The sequence below is a fragment of the Maylandia zebra genome, linkage group LG15 (genome assembly GCF_041146795.1).
Source record: "Maylandia zebra isolate NMK-2024a linkage group LG15, Mzebra_GT3a, whole genome shotgun sequence".
In the NCBI taxonomy this organism is placed as follows: domain Eukaryota; kingdom Metazoa; phylum Chordata; class Actinopteri; order Cichliformes; family Cichlidae; genus Maylandia; species Maylandia zebra.
The window spans coordinates 14038365-14046032 of record NC_135181.1 but is presented as its reverse complement, the minus strand read 5'-3'; the positions used below and the strand labels follow the sequence as shown (position 1 = coordinate 14046032).

General features: G+C 37.7%; 1 long non-coding RNA gene across 1 annotated transcript; it reads left to right on the top strand.

Annotated features, from left to right (window-relative positions):
• Positions 1-1435: 1435 nt before the first annotated feature.
• LOC105941320 (uncharacterized) lies at positions 1436-3452 on the top strand. The gene is made up of 2 exons (XR_001167949.3): positions 1436-1628; positions 2361-3452. It is a non-coding gene; the product is annotated as an uncharacterized LOC105941320 (long non-coding RNA).
• The last annotated feature ends 4216 nt before the right edge of the window (positions 3453-7668 follow it).

Here is a 7668-nt window from a genome sequence, read left to right as displayed (position 1 = left end):
TGGTGGGGGTGAAAGCTGGAATAAGAGCGCCTCACTATTCCCTCAAGAATCCACTTGCACAAATGACAGAGGACTAGAGAAAGTCTTTAGGTCTAAAGTTACAATCCTCAACATCTGGAGCGAATCATAAAAAGTTGTCCACTTTGTGTACCGTTACTTGCATTACCGTACACGGTCACATGATTAAAGCGAACGTATACCCTGCAATTTAGAAAACGACAATTTTGGTGTCTGTGTTCAGCGTTAATGGAGGGACATAAAAGTTTGATCCCCCTTGTGGTTTAGTGGTGTGTCCTCGCCGACAGAGGGCGACGTCTACCCATTAGTCTTGAATAATTGTGCAAGTGAATATAGCCCGGTGTTTTCCCTGCATCAAATTACATGCAAATATAGTCATCATGATAGGGGCATCTGTGTTACAAGCCTGGCTAAATACACCGACGTGTACCATGGAAAATGACTTAATTTGTCATTATATTCACATTTGCCTAAGCAGTTAGGGTAATTATATAGATATTCCAGCATTACTTTTACTCTGCATGGAGAAGCAAAACAACAGCCATAACAACAAAAACTGAATATATATATATATATATATATATATATATATATATATATATATATATATATATATATATATATATATATATATATAGATAGATAGATAGATAGATAGATAGATAGATAGATAGAAAGATAGATAGATAGATATACTGTGAAGCAACAGGAGGATAGGTCTGGGTTAAGGATTTGATTTTATAGTCTATAACTTAATACAAAATGAATACAAAAATGCAATAAATAGATAGATGATTTTTTTTTATCTATTAGAACAAAATTTCGAGAAGTCCAGATATTTAATAGTTTTTCTGAAAGCTTTGACACGGCCTCTATGAGGGAAAGCTTTTACCCTGAACACTAGGCGTCGCTGTTGCCACAATTATTTTATCAAACGTGCAGCGACTGCTCAACAGGTTGGACACTATTCATTTATCAGTTTGAATTTTTTTCGCTTTTTTCTCCGGGAACAGTAAAATTCTGAACAAAGCACCACATTCTTCAGCTCACAAGAGACATCTCAATAATCAAAAATCAGGGAAAGCCCAAATCAGCAGCCCGACCCCATCAGCAGCCCGTCACCATGGCAACATGCAGGAAAAGTGTGGAGGTTTATTCAAGTGTTCAGAGAGTTTGTTCCCTGCGGTGGTAAAAGCGAAGTATGTTCAACAAGCCGCTGAGCAAGGTTTTTACACAGGCACACAAAGTAGGCAAACTCGGGATCGGGACGGAGCATGCGCGCCAATCCCACCTCTCCGAAAAATACTGTATTTATAATAAGCTTAAAACGAGCCATTATTGCGTTATTCTGGCCAAATTACCTTAGGTTATTATATTAAATTTTAAAACACTATCCCTAGCGTTGTCCCTAGCACACCGCTAGGGACCTTAACGTCACAGACCTGCAGCTGGTATAAAAAGCTCTGTCTGATCCAGCCTCCACATTAGAGAGAAGCAGCGTCTGAGAGCATCGTAAACCATCTGGCCAGGTTACAAAGAAAAAACAAATGTGCAAAATGACGAATGTTCAGCTAGGAGTGGTTTTGCTCGCCATATGTTTATCAACACAGGTAAAATGATCTTTATGTTACATTTAAACAGCATTTTAGCTGTGGGATTGATTTTAGTCAGCAGGGAGTAGTGGGAGTGTGTTTTTTAAGGGCTTGGGGGATTGTGTTTTTATTCATTGATGGGGGTGAAAAATAGTTGTGTAGTTTGTTTAACTTTAGTCGTGTTTTAAGACATTATATAAAGCGGCTGATAGTCTGGATTACAGCCGGCTAGACATGGAGATCTCTTGGGAAATTAACATGAGTCAGTCATCTTCCAAATTTGTGGCGTATCTTTGGCTCATTAAACTATTGTCCTTTTTTATTTGTATGTTTTCCCCTTTTTCACTTTTTACTTCTTAATGAGCGTGTGCTTGGGTGGATTAATGATTCAGGTGCTGCTTGCTGTCTACATTATGCAAAGGTGGAGGAAGAATCTAAAGTTTCTTTTAGATGCAGTCTGCCATAGGGAACATGACACTCAAGCACAGAACCTTGGTCTCTCTTTTCTTCTTGGTCACTAACCAATCCTGCTATGTTGTAAAGAAGAGTAAAGTGTTGCAAAAGAAAACTTTTTGTAAACACAGACTTACATTTTAATGAATTGATTTTGCCATAAAGTTTTTTTTCCTTTTGAATCTAACTTCCTTATTTCAATGTTCGTCAAAAAGCCTGAGGGAAGTTTACATTTGTTGGAAAAATAAATTTCTCACTCTGCATCCTCTTTTTTTCTACTTCTCCTTCCTCCAACAGATGGTCTCCTGGACTGCAATGGCAGCCAGCAACAACAGCACAGCTATGACAGCAGGGGGGAACTCCACCTACAACGCTACCACTACTACGGCCACAGACACCTTTGGCGGTCCAACCAACTCCACCTCCACTACTGGAGCGGGCGTCTCACTGCACACATGCACCTTCACTTTCTTGATCCCCTTCATCATGGCAGCCTTTCTCCTCCAAAGCTACTGTTGAAGCCCGGAGCCCACAGCCCCCATCTTCTCTGCCTCAACACTCCTCCTCACCTCCCACCCCATTATCCCATGCAGTCCAGCCTCTCTCAGAGACCACAAGACTAACATGGATGGGCTCTGCAACCTTTCTACGTCCTCCTTAAGTAATGCTAAAAAGTATGTAAGTCAAGACATTTCTTTTAACAAAAGGGGGGTTTAGCCTATAGCAGGAGATCATCACCAATCCAACTTCCTTCAGGATTCAAAAGGAACAGTGGTGCATCCAGCTTCCCTTTTTGGCTTGCATTTCCTTAGTCATGCCATCACATTTTGGAGATGCTCAGGGCTGCGGGTTTTCATGTCACGTGTCTCGATTGAAATGCGGACCACTTGAGTGTACAGAGGTTCTTTTTGTGGCTTCTAATCGACCTGGCAATCAATATCACAATGTGTTTTGTTTGTTAAAGTTTGGCAGTAGGAGGTTTGAGAAAAAAGTATGAGCCAGATGACCTCTTTAGTTGGTTTTACAAACAAAACAAAACAAAACAAAACAAAACAAAACAAAACAAAAAATGGCTCTTCAGTCTTTTTATTAGAAATGTCATTGAGATGTATGTAGCAAAAAAGTTGCCACACGATGTGTCAGTTTTGCCTTGTGATTTTTAAAGAGCTGTGGTCTTTTACAATGAGGGTTTGATTGACACCTTTGCTCCCTTCATCCAACGGTTAGGTGCAGGAAATGAGTGTATGTGAAACCATATGGGAAGGGTTGATGTTACAATTCCCCCTTATAGTTTATATTTTGTATAAATGGAAATGTTGTACTGTTTATTAGTTTGCGTAAAGATCAATGAAGAAACAAAAATGTACAATAAATTATGAAAAACTACAACTGTAATCGCTTCTTTGATTCTCATTTTGTTGTAACATGGCTAACTTTCCTGAGGAAACATTTAACCAACTCTATCTAATCCTTTGGTTTTCCCGCCTCCAAACGTGCAGGCCATTTATCATCCTTGTGCAGTGTATAGAATTAAAGGGTGTGGTGCTATTTTATTCATCATTACTAAGCTGCCAGGCAGTCGAGACAGGCAGTTGCTGAGCTGCAGGCCAGAGAGATGGACTCAGCACTCCCTTGTGCCCCTAAAGATCTACTCTGGATTTGTGCCAGAGCAGTACTTACCTACTGGATACAAAACAATATCAGCCCCTATGGTGCTCTAGTGACGAACAACATTTAGACAGATGGATGATGAGTCTTCAATTTTGAGTTTATAAGAGGGAGGGAGGCCGTGCAACAGCTGATAACATGCACAAATGGGTTATTTCAGTCTGAAGTTTGAATACCATTATTTTTATCCGTCAATATCTGAAAGAAAAAAGATGATGTCAAAGACCTCTCCAGGGAACACAATGTCAAATTTGATTATGTACATAAACAGGTTTGGCCTTTGGCTGTTACTTAACACTGTCTAGTCTTGTCTGTGGCTTAATTCACCAACAGCTGCAGAGTATAGAATAATAACTGTGGAGGCACAATATCAATTGAAGTTCATATGATTCTAACTGAAATATTTTCTGAATATTTAATGTTTTCAATACAAGAAATGTTTCTTTTCTAAATATGCTCTCTTGGGGAATACATGAACAACAGATTTAATTAAACTTAATTAAACCTAAAGTCAGCTCTTCTATTATCCCATTTGAAATTGTGCGTTTAGGGGCGTCATTATTTGTACACGAAGCTTCAGATTTATACCTTATTATTCCATTTATCCATTTCCTTTTTGAGGTTTTTGTAGCTTTCTGTTATTCACTGCTAGTCTGGCAAACAAAAAAAAAGCTACCAACAAAGGCAAAAAAATCAACACATCACATACGAGCGTGCCCCTACGATGACAGAGAGTAGCGTGTGGCTCGGAAATGCCTCAGCACCAGTAAAGCCAGCCGCATGACTCATTAGCCCAGTCTATTGTTTCTCAATCCTCTCTGCACTGTTAACCTCTCCTCACGCTCGGTCTCGCCTCTCTTTTAACATCCCTGTTCCGGATCTATCTGTTTAATATCCCCCAACAGACTAGTCTGCAAATGCAAGTTCTCAAAAACGAATGAGGCTTTTTCTTCCCATAATGCAGCTGAAGTCATGATTTTACAGTGACGCTAAGACTTTCAATGATACATTTCCAACAGTTATACTTTTTTCGCACCTTCAGTACTTGAAAACGTTTTGCAGACTGCTGACTTCATATATAGTACTGTCCAAAACTCAGCCACATTTCTTTATATTTTGCCAGGAAGAGGGGGATTTAGTGCAGTAATTTATTGAAAAATGTGCAAACATACATGAAAATATAGCACATGGTGCAAAAATAAAGTCTGTAGGATTCTAATGAGCTTGAAAATCAGTATTTTGGACCACCTGGGATCTTTAACAATGTGTTTGGGATCAATGTCATGATACTTTTCAGGTGGTATTGCATGGTGGCTCATAATCTGATGGTACTTTTCTGCATTTGTAATTCTATCAATTTTAACAAGATCTCAAAAACCACTTGCTAAAATGCAAACCACAAACCATGACAGTGCCTTTTTTTACATGTTTTATAGATGACTGAGTCATTCCAGTGTGAATAGATTGGCTGAGTCATTACAGCCTCATATATATTTGTATGCATATTTGCCTCAGGGAATTAACCAATTCCCTAAGCTAAAAACCAAACATCTAGAAAAAGATATGCCAGCCTTATCCCACAAAAGGCTTTTTATTGTTTTTTTATTTTCAACCTATCAGCGGTGACTAAGCCACTCATATAAAGCCCTTCCCATTGGTGAAAAAGCAAATTTGTTTTGCTTTATTGTTTTTAGTCCTTCCTTATTATTCTGAATAAACCAGGATTGCTGCTTCTGATAACATCAAGATCATCACTTTGATGTTATTCGAAAAGACTCTTTAGACGCAAGGTATTACCAACATCATGTAAGCTTTTACCATAAAAATACAATTAAATTTTGTCTACACAGCAGTGATTAGTAAAATAAAAAGTTGAGAAATGGAGCAAATCTTCAAAACAAACAAGGCACAGGGAAAGACTATTATGGATCAGACCAGATGCTTCAGTAGCATCCATTCCCTCCCAGCTTTACTCCGTATTTTCTAAGTGTTTGACTCACTGTTTATTCCTTTAGCATACAGTCACCTGTGTCATAGTGTAAGGCGTAACACCCAGCAGACATTTAATCATTGATTAGGGTGATGAATTATTCAGACATTCACCATTGTTGCAGGGACAATGTCCCACACTCTGCCCCACTCCTTACCCACACACATGCTCTTCTCTTTCATGTGTTTCTTTGTTGTGTAAAAGCAACTGTTGATATCACATGGAACATTTTTCACTATGCACTATGCTGCCACACCGGATCCAAGAGTTTATGAATGAATAGTCACGACTGCTTCTGAACACAGATAAAGGTGTGCATTTTTGTGTTTTCACGAGGTAATGACTGATATTAGATCCCCTTTCTTTTATTATGGTCTCAGCCTGGCTGCCTTGTGTCAGGTTTCAAACAGATCTCGTAACAAAGGGAGCAAAAGAGCATCTTTTCAGAGGTTCAGTATTTATGTCAGATAAAACTTCAGTTATTAAACATTCATATGACTTTAGTATTTTTTTCTAAGTGAAAATTTTGGCTCTGCTCTTATCAGAAAATGGTTTTGAACCCCTGATGTTGTTAATCTGAGACTAACATGTAGATAGGTGTTACACCTAACACCTGGTTGGCTAACTGGCCTTTAGTTGGCTTAACCATGAAGAAGAAAACCATCAGGTAGCAGATTCAGTAAGCTTCAAAACAAGCTTTTGGGCATGATAAAAAGTGAGAACAGTGTTGAAGTGAAAGCCTGGTTTGTCCTGTACCTGTAGCACTGGTACAGGATGTAGGCAACACACATAAAGAAACTGCATAATAGTACATTATGGTATATAAATGAAACAGTTAATAAACACTTACCAGTGTATTAGCCATTTAATTTTGACCTTCCAGGTTAAAAATACTATTAGCAGTTTTTTTGGGTTTTTTTTTTTTTTTGGGGGGGGGGGGGGGGGGGGGGGGGGATAATAATGTTAATAATATATTATAGATAAAAATATGATAAATAAAACACTTTCACTATAGTTTCATACACTTTCATACTCCCAATAATACATGTTGATATACACAGTACTAACACTTTTTTTTATGCATATAATGTACCTGACACTCAGTTCCACTCTCTGGAGCGGATAAATCACTGGTGAATGATTTACCACTGAAAAGTCATTTAATTATTTAACCATTATTTAACCAATTACAGCATATGACACTATTACAAAATAGGTATACATGTAAATGTGCGAAAAACCTGTATATTACACAAATGTTCTTTGGCAGTGTGTATGTATTTCTTGTTTTGTTTTGTTTTTAATTCAGCTAATATGTTTATCACAGTTTCATTGAGATAAAACTTATTGCCTTTGTGCACTTGTGTGTTTGTCTTTGTCTGTCTCTCTTAATTAGGACATTCTTTCCCACAAGGCATCTTACAGCATGATTTCCAAATCTCATTGAAATTAAAACCTGGTTGAAAATGAAGCAATAATAATAATAATATAGTAATAATGCTAGTCTTATTTCATGTGTGTAGATGGTTTAGGAATGTCAAATAACTTAAATCTGTTGAAGAATGGTTCCATCTTAAATCCTACACCCAGTACAAAGAAATAAAAGATGTGGAAGACACTCCACATCCCACACCCACTTATACAAATCAGATTAAATCCCAAAGCCAGAGAACCAAATTTATCAAGAACAAAGAGTCCAACCAAACACACAACAAGCACCTCTGAGGTTTCAGATGCTTATTTCTGGGAAAAGACGATTTACACAAATTTACATTTTTTGCAAATGTAAATTTCTGATTTGTAAATTTTCCATTTCTTAAGCTATGAAGTCAAGGTCTGTTATCATTGTTAATATTACCTCTCATTCTCACTCTCACATTAACAGTGTATTTAAAATAGGATGATTATGAGTGCTAGTGATATCAGTGATGATGAATGAAAGCAAAG